We start from the raw sequence: 16,957 nt of genomic DNA, 5'->3' as shown, positions 1-16,957 counted from the left end.
GTTAACACAGCCTTTTATATAAACTTAAAAACTACAACCTTTCTAACACTGCCGTAGTTACCTTCGCGAGCACCAATAATGTGTATTACTTTTTACGCTTTACATAAATGACGTAACAAAGATTGCGCAACTTCAGCTTAACCTATGATATAATACAATAATAAATATTGTAATTACGCTGTTGTCAGTTCTGCCCTTAATATATAATGCATTTATTATTATTATTATTATTATTATTATTATTATTATTATTATTATTATTGTTATTATTATTGTTATTATCATCATCAGCTATTAATGTTATTTTAACTATCTTTTTTTTCTTGTATTAGCTTAATAAGTGCTCTTTAGCGTTCTATGACCCTGTTGATATTTTATAGGGCTTTAATCTAATTTGTATTACTTTTGTCAGTGTATTTTTTTTTTTTTGTATTTGGGTCATTTGCAAAATTTGTACTATAACAAATGGACAATTGAGAACGTCAAAATTAAAGTACTATTTAGTGCATATTCTGCATATGTTAATATAGTGCAATGTCTCTGCCATAGTAATCAACCACTGTACACTCACCTTGCTTTACAGCACTGTTTTGAATGATGTAACAGACGTGACTTGGAGTAACAGATCTGACAGGTAACAGACTTGACAAAGCAAACAAGCATGTGCTAACCTAAAATTTTTTTGCTTAAAAATCTTGAAAATAGCAACTTAACTACTGGACACGTGTACTATAATGTCCTCTTGATCTCGACTTTATATGTTGTTATTTGTGGAAAACACAACACAAAAAGATCTGACAGAGTAAAAATGCACGCTTAGACTAAAACACAAAGCAAGAGTATGACGCACAAACTCGCCAAATTAAAATGGGTGAACATAGCAGTACAATAAAATGGGTTTTTGTGCATCATCTTGGCTTGTGCTGATATCTGTGGGATTTTTTTTTCAACTGTGTATCCATAGGAACAGAATGGTGTAACAGACCTGACTGACTTACTGGACTAGAGTAATTATGTCATCATGTTTAAAGAAATATAAACTCAGACATAAATGAAGAAGTTTTGATAATATCAAATGTTTCTTTAATTTTTTTCTCAATTACATTATTAAACAAACCTTTATCTGGACATAATCATGCTCCATTTTAAAAACTTTAGTATGGACACGGCATTTTAGCTGTCACTATGAGAATTTTATTTTATTCTCGTGAAATATTTCACATGAAGGAAATAATTCTTGTGACGTTTACTACATTAGTATTGAAACTACTCACTGTTAGGAATTGATAACTCTATCGTTATAAATGAAATAATGGGAAGGGTAAAAATTGATGGACCTCATTTGTTATACAAATTCTACAAATGACCCATCTGTGTGTGCTGTGTGGTAGGATGAAAGAGAAAGCCTTCTAGCCTTAATCCCGTCAGATTAAATAAATAAATAAATTAATTAATTAATTTAATTTAATTTTTTTCTCTGAACCAATACTAATAAAATTCTGTCATGAACTTCTGGATCTGCGTCTGACATTAAATGATTTTAAAATGTATAAACCAGCCTACCTCTATATCAGTGCTGTGTTGGAAATCGGGTGAACTTTCTGCGACTCAATTCCTCTGCAGATGGCGGTATTGGAGCGAGGTTTCGTGGAATAGAGAGGTACATTAAGTAGGCTCCAAAAAGATTAACCCTGGATGGAAGCATTCTTATCACAGACCGATTGACTTGCCCTTGTAGATAAGAAGTATGGAAACAATCGCCTTCCTCTCTTTTGTCTCATATCGTAAATTTCGTGGTTTCTTATCTTGTACTTTCAATACATTCACATCTGCAGATTTAAGAGTAGGTCCTTTTCCCTTATCGGGCATTAATTTCAACTTCATAACCTCAAATTCTTCGTAATCAGACGGTAAAAAAACGGTCGGAGCAGATAACAGCATTAGATGTTGGAATGAAGTGTTTTCTCTTGGAAAACTGCACCCATGCCAAAGTGCCGCTTTGGAGAGCGTTCTCGTTTAGGAAGTGAGTAGAAGAATTTTCTGACCTTGCCTATACATATCCAGAAATGTTGGAACACCCATAAACCGAAGATTGAGACATTCTGTTAACGACTGAATTGCACGGAATGAGGAAGAAACTGGCTGTGACACGTGGCCTGCTGCTATAGCTATTGTATGTACGCGACTACTCGGCTAACTAACTAAATATTTCTAAGAATCGTTCTCCCGGGAAAACGGTGGCGAGCCGGAAATCAAAACAATTGCATTGTTGCTTTGAAGGACGAGTAGGCTACATTAATTTGATAAAAAATTACTATATTACTGTATGTGTTGTGTTCCCCTTTAAGAATACTGAGATTGATTACATTTTGATTGGTGGAAAATGAGAGGTCACTTCCTGGCAGAATTAATGACTTCCAGTTCACATTCACATACGAAATATTCTTTACAATTACTCGTAGTTATGTACAGCAGATTACATACAGTACATAAATACACACATAGGCTCTACATCAGCGGTGACCAAACCTCGAACGGCAGTGATTACACGCGAGAGACAGTGCAAGAAGTAAGGAGACGGGGGAGAGGTACTTGGCATGAAAACTACAACCAGTGGTGGTTCGTGCACTAACATTGCTTTCTTCATCAACCCCGCGAATAAAAATAGCAAGCTTTGCTGTATCAGTGTTGTCACCACTGTCATCAAGAAACAATAAAAAATATATACAAATTTTCTTGCTTTTTTATAATATTCCTCATGAACAATCAGAAATTTCCTGAATTCTCTTCTGGATATTTAGTCGAGAAATGCGCAGTTTTTCAAAATTAATTAACACTTTCATTGGACAAATTATTTCAGCCACCTTGATCATTACGCTTTTATAAAACTCTCCCTCTTTGGAAGGCTTAAGACAGTAGTGTCAGAGTTGTAAGCTCCGAAACCGGTTGTGGTGCTAGAGACGTCCAGTCGGAGCGTGAACTTGCTTATGTCTGTGGAAGCACCGGAGCACTCAACGAGTTATAGTGGAGCGCTCCGCTCCATTTAGGCTGTGTCTGACAACGCTGGCTAAAGAGAACTAGCTATTTCGTTCGCCACAAGATAGCTGGCTTCCTTACATTTTATTTATGTCATCTTCCTCTTCATGACAATGATTGAAGGCTGATTTCAGTTCTTGGAGTTTAATACTATACTAGCACGTAATATTCAATCAGTTTCTTTATATTATTATTATTATTATTATTATTATTATTATTATTATTATTATTACTGCTGCTGATAAAGCTATAAGTTTTGTTATTATTATTATTATTATTATTATTATTATTATTATTATTATTAAATCAATAACTAGTAAATAACTGATAACAGTCATCAAAAGATTTGAAAGATAAATTAAAATGGATATATAGCGTAGGAAATATGTAGTCCTATATATTATTATTATTATTACTATTACTATTATTATTATTATTATTATTATTATTATTATTATTATTATTATTATTAAATATCCGCGAAAAAGAACCCTAATTCACCAAGCAGTATCCTAGAGTTTTAGTTTTGTTATACGGTATACTACTTATCTATACTATTTATTTTTACACAGATAATGTGAAATATGTATCTACTGTCTTTTAAAGATAAAATTTAGAAAGTTTATAAATTTTCTGTAGCAACAAGGTTTTTTGATCACTTCACATAGTGGAGTCCTGTATTCGGTGTCGCAGTCCAGAAGATGTGTCTTTATATGAAATCTCTTTGCTTCAATAATAGGACAGTCAAATAGAAGGTGTTTCACACTGTGAAGGTCTTCGTGGCAGGAGCATGTAGAGTCGATGTCTGCTGGAATGTTGAATCTGTCGAAGTAAGTACCAAATTTCCCATGTCCAGAAAGAAACTGCGTTGTTACGAAAGTAGGTTTGAAGTGATGGCTTTTGAGTCGGTCGTGGATTGTTGGGAAGTAGGTGTTTCTTGTTAGTGATCCGGTTGTGCATGTCGTCCATCTAGTATTCCAGTTGTGATGAGTCCAATATATTGAGGCATGTATATAAGAATTATGGTAACATTTGCTGATGATAATAATAATAATAATAATAATAATAATAATAATAATAATAATAATAATAATAATAATACCTGTTATGCCTGTGATTCAGCGTAATGCTCTGTAGTGTCGCTTCAGTATACTACTACTAATTAAACCGTTGAGCAAAGCAACATATTACATTTTCTCCGAATAAATTCCTCTTCCCATTTTGTACGAAACTTTCTGTTCCTGCTCGTATAGACAGAGGATTTGTAGAGCGACATGGTACCGACACTGCTTACCATTAGTACGTGAGCGAGACAGAGAGCAATGTACAGGAAACTCCCCTTACCAGTATGAATGTCTTTGATTACACGGTGTAATCACGATACCCAGTTTGGTCACCGCTGCCCTACATACAAATACAAACATATACAGACGCATACAGTATATATTTTTCCCCCATTCGATCTTTAAACTAGACTAGGAATGTGCAGATGATGCCTTATTGGCGGCGGGATATTTTAGAAAAAACTCACTTCCAGAAAGGCGAGCGAAATCGTATTTTAAATACGCCTTGCGAAGCAACGCGGGTTGTTCAGCTAGTTGTGAGAGCTCTCATCCTGCTCGAACGACACACAGGACACAACTGATCGTAATGTTATCGTGTCCTGTTCTTAGCCGTTGTCGGCCGGTTATCCGGGATGCGAAAGGTCGAACGTATGTACTGCGAACATTTAAATTGTAAGCATTGTATCATGTGAAAGTACGGAAACATGAATAACGAAACACCGTCAAACACGCCTTTTCTTTTGTGAATGACACTTCGTAAACAAAAAAACAACAATAAATATAAAAGCTAAATCATTTGGGCAAAGTAGAAAAACCAACGGCTGTCATCACTCATCACAGCCAAACGCAGATTCTGCGAATATTACGCTCAACATTGTTAGAAACAGAAAGTTAATGCATTTCTTTCGCATATGTTTGCAATCACCGTAGCCATCATATAAACTGAGATTTCAAACACTGTCCCAAGCATTAAGCTCACGTATAGGGTTACCATGAGAAGAAATTCTATAGGAGAACATGGAATCTAAAATAAGAGGACATTGCTGAAAAAAGGAGGACTTTTTAAAAATTGGTATGAACAAAATTAAAGATAAAAACAATGGTTCACGTTAGTTTTCACACTAGTTGCTGGATCAGTATTACATCTGTACCCTACTTATCGGTGGAGCCCACTTTGTGCACAAGAGCCTGAAGAGACGAACAAAATAATATCTATGGAACTGTTCACAGAACATGTCTTTGAAATTATATTTCACTATGAAGATACCTCTGACTGTCCACGTTAGCATGCGATTTCGTTCTTTTGTCCCTTGAGCAGATATTAGGGAAAATACTCTCTCAGCACTTCCATTGTGGCTTGGGATAAATAAATAGAATTCACATATTTTTAAAAGTTCTGAGAAAGTTTCAGTGCTCGCAGAACTATTGGAATTGAAGAATTTACACCATTGTTTATCTAAAGTTAAATCTTTGTCAAAATTAATTTGATTATGATATCTTTGTACATTGCAGAATAAAATTGGTAAAATAGCTTAGAATCATGAATAGTGGCATTTTTAGAGTGCAAGAATTCAATGAATGTCAATAGGTCATCATATTTTATGTTCTTTTATGCTTCAGCTTCAACCATTGAAAGCAGTTAAATTCTTTCATAGGTTTTCACCATTTGTTTAGATATTCTATGTATAATATCACAAATTATTCAATATTCATATTAATTCTAGTTGAAATGCGAAATGCCGGACATTTAATTTTTTTTTTAAATGCCTGCCGGACAGGATAAAATGATTAAAAAAGAGGCCATGTCCTCCTTTTGCCGGACGGATGGTAATCCTACTTGAGAACACCTCGTGCCGAAAAGGAGAACGTGATAGTCCAGTGTACACGAATGAACACGTCTTATGCAAGGAAAAAAGTTAATACGAGTACAATAAAAATGTCTCGAGTATTTACACATATTTAGATAAATTCAACTTATCCATGAAATATGTATAAAAATGCGATTTTAATCTTGTACAGAAAACGGCTTGTATGAATTCTATTATTTCCATTCCATTTTTAGAAATTAAACGCTTACAGAGTCAAAACTTCTTGCTCAGGATAGGGACCGATGGTGGGCTTATGTGAGGGCGACGATGAACCTCAGAGTTCCTTAAAAGTCATTTGTAAGTAAGTAGGCCTAAGTAATAGGCAAGTATTCAATATTCATACAGTAAGAAAACTACGCCACTTTTTCTGCCAGACAGACATGCACGCGTCATACAACTAGCGATCCAAGCGACAAATAAGTAACACTCGTGGGAAAATAAGCTGTTATATTGTGTTATGGTGTTGATACAGAAGCGAAAAATTATTAGAAAAAATGAGATTTCGAAGGGACTGTATTGTTAAGGCTGTAAATTGCAGCAATGCAAACGGCGAAACCCAGAATTGCATTTTCTTTCCCCCAAAGATCCAAAACAAATCCGTATTTCAGTGTAGGCTAGGCCTACTGGCTTACGCTTAGCATGTCGCACTCACAGTAAAATAGTGTCGTAACACGAAAATTGTGATTTGTAAGGAAATGCAATTTCTAGTAAAATACTACTGTAAAAATATTTTCATAAATAGGTACCAAAACCTTTGATAATTTACTATTTTATTATTAGAATTTCGTACCTCCAACTAATGAAACAGCATTGGAAATAATTTACGAAAGTAATATGTGAGTTTCGACATACGACAGTATTTTACTGGGTGTACGATGTGTTCTTAACGTGATTAAGTTTTGAGATTTTATCTTTTTTATTTCACTTAATTGTGAAGTTAAATTATGTTGTAATTATTTTAGATGTAAAAAATGGTTTACAAATAGTCGGAGAGAAGACTTACATAAAATACAAAATATTTGAGCGCAAATTGCCGTCTATGCATGGAATACTTCGAGACAGTAACATTTGAGACTCACATTCGGGAGCTCCTGGGTTCAAATTCTGCAGTCGGCCATTCTGACTAGGGTTTTTTGTCTTGCATCTTTATCATAATAATAATTATATCCATGAGCAGGCTTAAGATAAGATGTGTAATTCCTAAGTTATTGATTGTTGTCAGCTTGCCGGTGATGATAATACATCAATATTATTTTCTTTGCTTACTTTATACTTTATAAAGTATACTCGTATTAAAATAATTACATTTTGTGAGGGGGATAGAAGTTATCCCTGGCAGGGATGTTAATATGAATTTATGAGAAGGGGTAACTTTTCAGCAGGGGAAAAATCTCCCTCATCCCCCCCCCCCGTTAATTCGCATCTTGGGTAGGTATTATTAGCGTAAGTTCACAAAATTTGAACTTCAGAATAGAATAGACCGCATCTAGTTCATTTTCTTTAATAAATTTCAACAACTCACTGACACTGTTAACACTATTTATACTAATGCTATCTTTTGCACTGAGCACTACAAGTAATTGGGAACGTAGAGTCGCTGCATCAAAGAAACGTTCATAATTAGCAAGTAGTACGAGTAAATTAAAATCACTTTGAGAAAATGGAGCATTTTAATGCTTTTGCAAATTTGTGAGTTCCAGAAATTTTAGATTTTCAACATCACTGAAGCTTGAATTTAATTATTCAAGAATGTTGTCAGTAACTTCGAAAATAATTTGCAATAGCATGTTTCCAAATCACCTACGTCATGAAAACGGATCTTCTTAACCTGTGGCTTCGAAATGTCAGAGATGTTTTTTATGCTATTCTAAATCTTCAGAAAGCTGTCCATGTTGTCTTGAAATCGCCGATTTTCTGAACGCAATATGCAATGTCACTTGTTTTGGTTTGAAAAATATAAAAATATGTCTGTAAGGGGAACTATTTCGCCAAGTACATGCAACAGAAAATTAAAATTGAACTCTGTCTTCATCAAAGCAAGAAATCCTCTTGACGAATTAAGAGTTTCTGAATTCCCCAATTATCTGTGCATTCAAAGCACTCAATGAGTAGTTGACGATATTCTGAAACGGTGTATACGAGTCTACCATTGTAATTCCAGCGCGTCGGAGACACCTTCGGAAGTTTTGTCTTCACTATTACATCCAAAACAAAGGTTGGCTTAAAAGACTGAGAGAAAAATGGAGCGAGGCCACTAAGTGACAGGAATAATATTTTGCATTCTTTGAATGTCTTAGTAGACTGTAAGATAACTAAATTCAGACGATGAGCAAATCAATGAAAAAAGAGTGTACAAGGGAAGATTGTCTTACTCCAGCCTGCAATCCACTTACATCACCAGACTTTGCCACTTCGCCATTATAACTCTGAACTACTAATTTTAAACCACATTTCAGTTCCTCCACGATTTGACACACACATAAAAACCTTCCCGAACATTGCCGTCTTTGATTGGATATCTAACTACTACAGTTAACTGACTGGCAATCCTGACATCCGTAGTTTCATCTAAGGCAGTGGTCCTCAACTCAGAGCACTGTGTCGTCATCAAGCCTTGCCCGCTGGGCAAGCGAAAGTCGTAACAGGGCAGACGTTCAGCGGCGGGACCACAATATGAATTTACTGCACAGGTTTATGATTGTTTTCTGATGTAAAAAGATAGGGCTAAATAGAAATAACTAAATAAACCATGTTAAGCAATTTGAAAAACATTCTAGCCTATTTTCAACAAAGTTAGAAGTTAATACATTTAGAATTACTTTTAGAAATGTAATACACAATTCATGTTAATTATTCGGGTAATGCATGACAATTACTGTAAATGTGTAAACTGCTTCTGTTAGGGAAAATGTTGAACAAAACACATAAAAACCCTAGAAATAGTAATGCAGAAATTAACTCCATTCAGGTCATTCAACACTGGCATTAGCACTGATTTTTCGGGATTTGTTTAATTCTCTTCTCCCTCAGCAATTTCTCAACGTTTGGAACTATTCTTCGTATAGTGCAGGGCTGGGCGTCGAGAGCGGATCTAGACTCTAAACGGGGACGCTCAATATTCATCCGTCACTCTATCAACGCTGCGTGGTGATCGGCGGGAAAGAAAGGGGATGAAGAGAAATCATATGGCTCCCCGTGAGAGAATAGAATGTGCACTTGCTGCCCAGCTTTGGTATAGTGCATAATCTGAGAGCACATTTTAAGTTGTGATCCGATACTTGGTTTCATAACATGGCTTGTTTATCTTCATCATAGGAAAAAATTACTGTTCGCACAGATACATGGATCCTAACATGTATGTCTGTACAATCGGAAAGTTCATATAAAAGTCATATAAACTTCTTTTGTTTTGATGTTTGCCCTTCAATTCACTGTCGTAAAGTAAATCAATAAGTTCCAATTACAGATAATAATCGAAAATCAAATTGAAAATTTTCCTAGTCTTTAAATCTCGAATCAAATTCCTGGCGCATCGCATTATGTGTGAATATATTCTTCGAAATCCAAAGTCTTAAGAAACTAGTAGGCCTATATCGTTGTTAATTTTGAAAAATGTGCTGTAACGTATCCTTTTAGTTAAGCTAACGTTCCATAATTAGAGGTGGTTTCATATTAAACGCCTTCACTCTGTCATATAAAAAAGGTATCCCCGTCACACGCTATGAAGGCACTTGGAGGGCATGGAGGTAGAGTCCCATGCTTTCCATGACCTCGGCACTAGAATGAGGTGGTGTGGTCGGCACCACGTTCCGACCGCCTTTTACCTCCGGGAAAGACCCGGTACTCAATTTTGTAGGAGGCTGAGTGAACCTCGGGGCCGTTCTGTAAGTTTGGCAACGAGAAAAATCCCGTCACCACTTGGGATCGAACCCCGGATCTACTGTTCAATAATCTTGTTCTTACCTTGTAGAAAATAATTTAAAGCATTCAGATAATTACATTAAAAAGGCAAATTCACAAATCATTTTTTTCATTTTTCACTTATGATACAGGCTTTTCTTTTTTCTTCCTGAACGATGTTGTTTCCTCCCTCAGTTCAAAGAACCTATCCAATAATTTGCCACGACTTAGTCACCGCACAGCCGACTCACTAACATTGTGATCTTAAACAACTTCTAGCTCATTTTACTTCAATTGTTGAACTAATACTGCACGCTCTCCACCTTCGTATCTGCCATATTCGTTACTGTAAGTTGTATAATGTATCTGTAAATTGTATTTCTTGAGTGTGGCATACGTTTTGAAGTGTTTTCTGTTCCTCACATCTCTTGTTTAAATGGATGGCAAGAACCGCCTCTGTTCACTACAACGCAACGTTACAACCGGTCCTCTGCCCGGTACAGTAAGCACGCCACAGCAAAGCACTGCCCGTGTCCGTTCATACGCGAGTTGATGATCACTGATCTAAGGGAATAGCTATGAATGGACTATCAATCATTTCCTTTTTAATATAATTCCAAGCAACCGTGGCAACGAAGGAAATTAAGTAATTTTGTATCAAATTAGAATTGTCTTGAAAAACTGTGGATGTTTCTAAATTATGCCATAAAAGTGGATCATGTTTTGATAGCGAAAGCGCCAAATCTTTATAATTTTCCTTATTCACGGACTCCCTTGATACACTGTGTCCGCTAAAGCCAAGTCCATGTACTCCAAGGAAACACGTAACGTCAATGAAGAGCTTCAATATTCAGTGATTTTTTTTAGCAAGTTCATTGTGCTTTAGATTGTCAATTTTCATATGATTACTAATGGCCTGTCGAGTCTTTGCACTGTACTAAAGATTTTCCATTTCAAAAATGACTCTAAATTGACTTTTTTAAGATGAAAGACGCTTTATTACCTTATATAGATTATTTAAATCTGAAAATCCCGTTTTATTCCTCACGATCTTGTCCGTCGAAAACAGAACACACGGCCAACAAAATAATTCACACTTCCTTTCATACCGGTAAGCCATTATAGAGTTTCGTTTAGATCCAAATTAAAATAAGGGTATCGTATAAGTATCCATGTGCTAAAAAGGATAAATGTTCATCTCCCCTCTTGCATAAAAAAAGTCCCTTGTGCAGACACTTGTATTTGACTATGTTGACATTTTACTGACTGACCTCTCCAGCGACAACAAAACGAAACTTCAACGTGCTCATAATTTGTGTGTACGTTTTGTAAGCAATGTTCGTAAATATGATCATATTACCCCATCCCTGGAAGCAATAAGTTGGCTTAAACTAGATAAGAAAAGAAATTTACTTTCACTTCTCTTTCTCTTCGAAATCTTGAACTCTTCTATTCCTTCGTACCTGTCGTCTCGCTTCACTTACCTTTCTTCCCACCATAATCTGAACACACGCTCTCGTCATGAAACAATACTAACAATACCATCCCATCGCACCTTCTCATACTCATCCTCTTTCACAATAGCCCTGTCAAGACTCTGGAATTCGCTACCTGCTAGCATCAGGGACTGTCGAAATAAAATTGAATTCAAACGCAAAGTTACTAGGCACTTGGTCAGTAATTGATTTCTTGTAAATAGTTTCTTTAATCTATCACAAAATATTTCAATATCCAGTAATTTAATCGCTATACAATTTTGTTATTCTAGGTTTAATTTGTAATTCAGTAAATATAAAATATTCTTTGTTTTTCAATGACTATTACACTCTTACTACGTCACACTACTTTTGACCAATAAAACGGTACGAAAGGACGTATTTCAACCAATCATGGCTGCTTATCGCACAATTTTATCGCGTCCCTAGCATTTGTTTAATTTTATCGCATCCCTAGCATTTGTTTCTTTGTTTGCAAACATTTGAAACTGCGCTGGTCTGGACGTCAAAAAAAAAAAAAATATATATATAATTACAAACCACTCCAGTTGATGCACAGCAGTTTCAAATATGACTCGCATTGGCATTCAAGAACAAGAATTAATAAAAATCACTGATCATACCTATGCATCTTCTGAAATCCGATTTACAAATAAATGAAGAGCACCATTCGGAAATCCTGAATAAGTTGAATACACCATGTAGGCCTAAATCAACGAGTTCCACTTCTATTACGCACACGTCCTATATAACTTCAATTGAACCACCAACCACATTCAAATTTGAAAATTGTACATTCAATAATTATTCCTTTTAAAATTATTCATTCGGAAATTCTGAATAAGTTGAATACACCATTTAGGCCTAAATCAATGAGTTCCACTTCTATTACGCACACGTCCAATATAACATCAATTGAACCACCAACCACATTCAAATTTGAAAGTTGTACATTCAATAATTATTCCTTTTAAAATTATTCATGTTTATTTTTTATGTCATCGTCGTTAATTAAAAGTTTTCTAACACTTGTGTACAGTATATTAGTTAGGTTATGTTATAGCTTCTACTATATGATATTATGGATAGTCACGTATCAGAGATTGTTTAATATTAAGATTTATTGAAAATCATCTGTCAAGTGACGTTGATTGCTGGGATTCGGATAATTGAAGTGGAATGTTGCATTTTAATAAAAATGAAACTGAATCAACAAAGCCTTCTTGACTAGTAACATTGCCATCGTGTATAATAGATCGAGAACTTCTCGACGACAAGGCATTGCTCACTACTCCCATCTAGCATGCATCTAGCGTAATATTTGTAATGTTGAGATGGTACAATAATACATTTGAAGACAGTTGTATTTTCGTAAGTCAATTAATATTTTTATTGTATTGGAGTACTTCGTTACTTCTAATCTTTATATACTTTCTTCTAATCGTGTAATAGTCAATTAAATCCCACTCGAGTTTTGATTTTCTCTAGATAAATCAAAACGTCTAGTGAGATTACTGTTGATAAATTATCTATCTTTAATTAGTCAGGTAATCTTTTCGTATTTTGATTTTTATTATAATTGTAATTGTAAATTTAATACTAATTGTAATTTTATTTGTAATTGTAATTGTAAATTTAATACTAGGCCTAATTGTAATTTTATTGTTCATAATACAGTTCGAATCTCCTGGTAGAGGGGCAGAGAAGGCCTGACGGCCTTATCTCTAGCAGGTTAAATAAATAAATAAATAAATAAATACTACTACTAAATAAATACTGCTATGTCGCGATTTTCTTCGTTAAATTGTTTAACGGCAGTTTTGGTTTACCTTTATCTATAATTTTCTTTTTACCTGCATAACTGGTAAGTGGAAAATCCCTTTGTCAAAATGTCGTACACGTTGCATCAGAAGTCGCGGCAGTAGCCATATATATTATTATACATATTATAAATACATTCAACTTCCAAAATACTACAATAATTCAGTAGGTTTTAATTCTGAGTCCTTCACAAGAGCACTGGTATTTTTTTAAAGAAAAAAATGTAATTTACATTCAAAACCGCATAGACAGAGAACACGTATAGGTTCGGCTTATTGCAATGTACTGGAAGCCAGCTTAAACAAGGTGAAAGTGGGGTGGTCTGACCGCTAGAGGCGTTTGCCCTGTCCGTTGCGTGCTGTCTACAGTACGGAACAAAAGTAATAACAGTATAAAATATGACGACGAACAAATGATTTAAACAGTGGCGCAGCCAGAAGTTGGTTCTGGAGAGGGGGGGGGGGTGTTTGAATTTTTTTTTTTTTTTTCAGAAACTGACTATAATAGATATACGTTAACAAAACTTTAAGGTGCCATTACTCTAGTTTCAATTAAACGGAACTTCTCATTGGACTAAATAGGATCCCAGGTAAAGCAAACAGAAATCCATTTGCTGCTGAGTTCACATGGTCACAAATGCAGCATATATGCTTTCTCGACAACAATGCAACTACGCACATACGCAATGGGTTATCACGACATGCCAGTACCATGAAAAAATATATTTTTTGAAATTTTCTTTCACACCAGGAATCACTTATTGTGTTGATACGTGAAATATAAATTTTTTTTTTCGCTGCAATTCATTTATTCACATTTTACCCTTAAGATGCACTTACATTGCGCGCAACATACTTGCGTAACTTTTTCGCGAGGCAAGATTCGCATAAGTGTAGGCGTGGCTAGGCCTACTACCCCAAAATTTGTTCCGCGAAACAGCCTCGCGGCGAGCCACCTCACAGGCGTTTTTTTGGACGCGCATCAAAGAGCCTCGCTACTCCCGTTTCGTGTAGTGTGAACACCGACACTTGTTGGTGCGAGAAGTGAACCAGGAGGAAAGCATCCGCTTCATCGAATTGTTTGTGGAATCCAAAAGATAGAGTGACCAGATTCACAACGATAAAAAAAGAGAACACAAAGTTTAAAAAACAAGGACATTGTTCTAAAAAAAGAGAACAGAAAATGCCTTACTTAGATTTAGGCTTAGGCCTATATTAGTACTTTAAATTACGTCAATATCTATTTTATTAGAAAATATTTACAGTACAGATTTAGGGTTATATCATATTTAAAAGTATATTAGTTAATATCTATTTTATTACTAAATAATCACGAAAAACTTAATAATAATGATTTTACAGTTAGCTACATATGAAAGTCAAGGAAACTATAATAATATTATTAAAGAGAACAGAAAATATCTATTTAGATTTACATACACACTGCGATTTACTAGAAACCCCTGAGCAGGAAACTCGCTTGAGGTTTTCGTCTCGAACGAGAATCTCTTCCAGTGTGTGGACGTCCATTTGAATCGACGTCATTAATCTCTGAATTTTCACGCAACATATTTCTCGCTAGCGAGATCTCTTCAAGTGTGTAACGGGCCTTACAAGGAGGAATAAGGGAGTTTTATGATCGTTGGCAAAGAGTATATTCCATCGATGCAACTGCCACCTACAGGCAAATTACTTGAAAAGGCGTCAAAGCAGATTATTTCAAAATATCAGGCATACAATTTACGAAAAGGAGGGCATTTCTTGATTTTTTAAAAATCCCCCCGGACAAAGGCCTAAAAACGAGGACAATGCTGTAATGAAAATTTCAGTCTGTGCTCACCTGGTCCTCAAGTAGGCCCTGCTGTATATGGGATATCTCGTTCGGGTAAATTTAAAGATACGATGGAAAGGTATGATGTCATTGATGACGTTAGAATAGACCTGCAGAACCGTAGCTCCTCAGAGCGACTTCTTTCCTCCCCTTTCTTACCCCACCCACCTTTTCTACCTGTGCGGTCATGGCGTTCTAGTTACGCTCGGCTGCATCAACATTCATTCTCGCGGCGGAAGTCGATCATCCCCAATAGAACTGGAGTGAGGCTGACGTCATATTTCCCCTACTTGCGAGTTCTGCAGGCCTGCGCTAGAAGGTAGTTATAACAGTTATATACCGCCATGTTATTTTTTTTAATTCACGATTTGGTTATATAGTGTATAGAGATAATGCGATTAAATTAAGTGTATATAATATTTAGTACTCACCATTCTGTTTATTCAACATTCACTTCGACTATTCGAGTAGTATAAGCTCTTGAACTTAATTTCTGCTTGTATCTTGGGTACACTTTGGCGATGTCTTGTAAGAAACACATACTCGTATACGGTAACTATGCTTAAGTTACTTTCACTACTAGTTACTAGTAAAGAAATTTCATGAAGGCAACAATTTATAAGAACGATGTTCTGCAAAATTGAAAATTTACACTCTTCAAACCAAGTATTTTTTTACGATCGTTTGTGAGTTTTAACTTTCAATTGGTTTTCACAATGCACACAATTCTTTGGTTCTTCTGATGAAAGTAAGTTACATTCTCTACAAAACTGAACACTTTTTTTCTACACTTTCTAGTGACGATATAATATGTATCCACGTCAAAGTATGTCGTATATTTTCTCGCATTGCACTATACTACTACACTGATTTCCATATTTGAAAAAAGTCTGGTAATAACAGTATTACATTTTCTACAAAAGTGAACACTTTTTTACACTTTCTAGTGACGATATAATATCTATCCACGTTAAAGTCCATCGTATATTTTCCTCGCGTTGAACTATTATACTGACATTGGCTTCCATAGTCGAACTAATGTCTGCTACTTCAGTAGTACGAATTTATAACCTGTCAACGTATTTAGTACTACGTTTACGTTACGCCATCTCTTGTTTTGTTTATATACTATTATCATAGTCGCTACAATTCTACAGATAGATGATTTTGATAGTTGATTTGTAACTTGTCTTCTTGGCTTAATGGCTAAAGTGTTGAACAAAAGGAGGGCATGTCCTTTTTTTTTAACCATTTTATCCTGTCCGACAGGCATTTAAAAAAAAAATTGAAATGTCCGGCATTTCGCATTTCAACTAGAATATATAGAATATATAGAATAGAATATATAGAATATAAATATTGAATAATGTGACGAATACTATTGTTAGAGTTTGTCGGAGGAGCGAGAAATAGAGCAGTGACACCCTGCCATGAGACAAATGACGGGGAATAATTTATATCGTGTCGCAGTTTGAGTCGTGAGTAGGGGCGGATGCTGATAAAAAGTCATCTTCTTATTTTTCACATTAGGACGATGCCTATTAATATAGAAATCCTTTCTACGTTAATATCAACGTAAAAAAGCAATTTCTTATATTGCATTTTTGACGCTTTTGAACTAATGGGTCATTTTTGTATTTTTTCGGCATTTTTTGGTTATTTTTAATACTTTGAAGAATTTTTAGATCATTTGGAATGCATTTTACTTTCTTCTTTACCGATAGGTCTGTTAAATCATTTTCTAACCCAAATAGATCAGTAGTAATTACCTACTGAATAGGCTAAGTGAATAACAGTGAAGGTTGAGTTTTATAGTTTGGAACAGACTCTAAAGACCATCCCTCATTCCACTGAAGGCTTCACTTCACACAACGGAAGTAATATAAAATGCTTGACAGCAGCTTAGTTTTAAGTGAGGACTTTCACCGCTACTGTTCTTTTG

General features: G+C 35.2%; 1 protein-coding gene across 2 annotated transcripts in view; it reads right to left on the bottom strand.

Annotated features, from left to right (window-relative positions):
• Positions 1 to 4,664, bottom strand: part of LOC138705840 (organic cation transporter protein-like) — a 106,341-nt gene extending 101,677 nt beyond the window's left edge. The window contains exon 1 of one of the 2 annotated variants that reach the window (XM_069834518.1): positions 4,568 to 4,664. The gene's annotated coding sequence lies outside the window, so the exon portion shown is untranslated. Of the gene's footprint in view, positions 1 to 1,563; positions 3,189 to 4,567 lie in introns of those variants that run through there. The other variant, XM_069834516.1, reaches the window with a different exon arrangement.
• Between the last annotated feature and the right edge of the window lie 12,293 nt (positions 4,665 to 16,957).

Source organism: Periplaneta americana, chromosome 9, assembly GCF_040183065.1.
Source record: "Periplaneta americana isolate PAMFEO1 chromosome 9, P.americana_PAMFEO1_priV1, whole genome shotgun sequence".
Classification (NCBI taxonomy): Eukaryota; Metazoa; Arthropoda; class Insecta; order Blattodea; family Blattidae; genus Periplaneta; species Periplaneta americana.
This window is presented reverse-complemented; position numbering and strand designations above follow the sequence as displayed.